The following is a 3726-nucleotide window of genomic DNA, read 5'->3' as shown; positions in this document are numbered from 1 at the left end:
GCCTTGAAGTAGACGGAAGTTTCTGTTGTGATTGGGGAAAGTGTAAAGACAGATCCAAGAATATCCTCCTGGTAGATGATCAAGAGTGGAGACAGTCAGTGGTGTACTCATTAAGATTCAAAGAGTGGAAACCTATTTTTAGAGCAGATCATGACCTGTCTCACACTCACACACACACACACACACACACACCAAAAATAAACAAACAACAAGATACTGTATGACAATTGATAGCAAGTCATACAGTGGTTGGATGTTGGTGAAGCTCCCAAACTTGTACCATCATTATCATTGTGTCCAAAAAAGTTCTGAAGGTCACATGGTGATCTGTGGAAGAATAATTAATTACTACTGTTTATTTTTTTTAAAGATTTTATTTATTTATTTGAGAGAGAGAATGAGAGAGAGAGAGCACATGAGAGGGGGGGAGGGTCAGAGGGAGAAGCAGACCCCCTGCTGAGCAAGGAGTCCGATATGGGACTCGATCCCGGGACTCCAGGATCATGACCTGAGCTGAAGGCAGTCGCTTAACCAACTCAGCCACCCAGGCACCCAATTACTACTGTTTAAACCCTGATGAAACAACAGCAGCAGCATATCCCCAAGAAATCAGAATTGCATATGAAACTTTTGATTAAAAAAAAAATCCTTTGGTTTATAAACATGAGCCCACACTTTTACATGACAGCACTTGACCTCATATGTCACAAGCCACTAAAGCGCAGTTAATTAAATTGGGATATTAAATTTTGTCATGTCCATTAGAGTCACCAGACCTTTATCCAGCAAAAAAACTACCATCCTTTTCATCATTTGAAGCTTTTTTAAAGAAACAACGTGTTCTCCAATTAAGAAGCAGTAATTGGAGGGATATGAACAATTTCTATAGCCAAACAAGTGACAAATTTTATAAAAATGAAATATTTAATATCCTAGAAGAAAATTATTAATGCTCATGATGCAATTTTGATTGAATGAAACTTATTTTAAAAACTGAAATGCAAATAGAAGACTGATATATAGGAGTATTTTTCTTCATTTATCCAGTTTTATTGAAAGGTAATTGACATTAAAATTGTGATTGGTGACTTCATATACACATACATTGAGAAATGATCACTACAATAGGTTAGTGGATACATCCATCACTTCACATAGTTACCATTTCCTTTTGTTGTAAGAACATTTACTGTGTACTCTGGTAACAACATTCAAGTCTACAACATAATATAGTTAACCATAATGACCATGTTGTACATTAGGTTCCCTGAACTGAAAGTTTGTAGGCTTTCACCAGCATCTTCTCATTTCCCCAAACCCCAAACCCCAGCAAATATCAAACTACTCTCTGTTACTATGAAAGTAACAAAGTAACAAATCTGAACTCAGATTTCTGTATTTCACATGTAAGTGAGATCATACCCTATTTGTCTTTCTCTGATTATTTCACTTAGTGTAATGCCCTCAGGATCGATCCATGTTTTAACAAAGAAAAAGATGCCTTCTTTTATTTGTTGAATTCTATTGTATAAATATGCCTTCATTACTAATTCATCTGTCAATGGATACTGGGTTGTTTCCATAACTTGGCTATTGTGAATAATTCTGTAATGAATGTAAGGGTACCTATATCTGAGATATTCACAAATATGTGGGAATTAAACCATGCCAACCATGGACAGCTGATGGGTGAAAGAAGAAACCAAAAAGGACATTTAAAAATCTTGAATCAAATGTAAATGGAAACACAGCCTATCAAAACTTATGGGATGTTGCTTAATCTCGGGAAACAAACTGAGGGTTGCTGGAGTGGTGGGGGATGGGAGGGATGGGGTGACTGGGTGATAGACACTGGGGAGGGTATGTGCTATGGTGAGCGCTGTGAATTGTGTAAGACGGTTGAATCACAGATCTGTACCTCTGAAACTAATACATTATATGTTAAAAAAAAAAAAAAGAAGATAGTAGGAAGGGAAAAATGAAGGGGGGGAATCAGAGGGGGAGATGAACCATGGGAGACTATGGACTCTGAGAAACAAACTGAGGGTTCTAGAGGGGAGGGAGGTGGGGGGATGCGTTAGACTGGTGATGGGTATTAAAGAGGGCACATACTGAATGGAGCCCTGGGTGTTATACACAAACAATGAATCATGGAACACTACATCAAAAACTAATTATGTAATGTATGGTGATTAACATAACATAATAAAAAAAAACTTATGGGATGTTGCAAAAGCAGCTCTAAGAGGGAATTTTATAGCAATGAATGTCTACATTAAAAAAAATAAAAAACCTTAAGTAAATAACCTAACTTTATGATTCAAAAAGCTAGAAAAAGAAGAACAAACTAAGTCCAAAGCAGCAAACAAAAAGAAATAACAAATAGAATACATACAGAAATGATATATAGACCAGAAAAGCAAAAGAAAAGATTAACAAAGCTAGGAGCCAAGGTTTTGAAAAGCTAAGCAAAATTGACAAATCTTTAGTTAGACCAAAGAAAAGGGGTGGGGAAGAAGATGCAAATAAAGCAGCAGCAGATGCCTGGGTGGCTGTTCAGGGTCTGACTCTTGGTTCTCACTCAGGTGATGATCTCAGTGTCCTGAGATCAAGCCCCGCTTCCAGCTCCATGCTCAGCATGGAGTCTGTCTCTCTCTCCTTCTCTTCCTCCTTCTCTCTCTCTCTCCTTTTTGAATAAATAAATAAATAATCTTTAAAAAATTCTTAAAGATTTAAAAAAAATCAACTGCAAAAGATGATATCTTACAACCAATACCACAGAAATAAAAGAATCATAGGAGACTACTATGAACAATTTACTCCGAACAAATTGGACAACCAAGCATACATAGATATAACCCTAGAAACATATAACGCACCAAGAATAAATCAGGTAGAAATAGGAAATATGAACAAACCAATAATGAATAAGGTGATTAAATAAGTAACCATAAATCTCCCAGCAAAGAAAATACAGGACCAGAGAGCTTTGTAGGTGAATTCTACTAATCATTTAAAGAAGAATTAATGAAAATCATTCTCAAACCCGTCCAGAAACTTAGAGAGGAGAGCACATTCTCGACCTCATTTTACAAGACCAACATTATTACCCTGATACCAAAGCTAGAAAAGGTCTGTACAAAAAAAGGAACTATAAACCAATATCCCTGGTAAACATAGACATGACATTTTTCAAAAAATATTAGCAAACTTATTTAAACAGCACATTGAAGGGATTATTCACCATGATCAACTGGTACTTAACCCTGGGATACAAGGATGGTTCAACACAAGCAAATCAATAAATGTAATACACCCCATTAATAGAATGAAATATAACAATCATACGATCATCTCAATATGTGCAGATAAGGTTTTGACAAAAACAACATCCTTTAATGAGTTTTGAAAATTTTTTCAACAAACAGGAATAGGAGGAACATACCTTAACATAAAAGACCACATATGACAAACACACAATAACATCATACTCAATGCTTAATTGTTCAAAAACTTTTACTCTGAGATCAGTAACAAGACAAGGGTGTTCATTCTCACTACTCCTATCCAACATAATATTGCAAGTCTTTGCTAGAGCAATCAAACTAGATAAAGTAATAAAAGGCATCCAAATTGAAAGAAGAAAGAAAGAAAGAAAGAAAGAAAGAAAGAAAGAAAGAAAGAAAGAAAGAAAGAAAGAAAGAAAGAAAGAAAGAAAGAAAGAAA

This window comes from Neomonachus schauinslandi, chromosome 1 (assembly GCF_002201575.2).
Source record: "Neomonachus schauinslandi chromosome 1, ASM220157v2, whole genome shotgun sequence".
Taxonomy (NCBI): Eukaryota; Metazoa; Chordata; class Mammalia; order Carnivora; family Phocidae; genus Neomonachus; species Neomonachus schauinslandi.
This window is presented reverse-complemented; position numbering follows the sequence as displayed.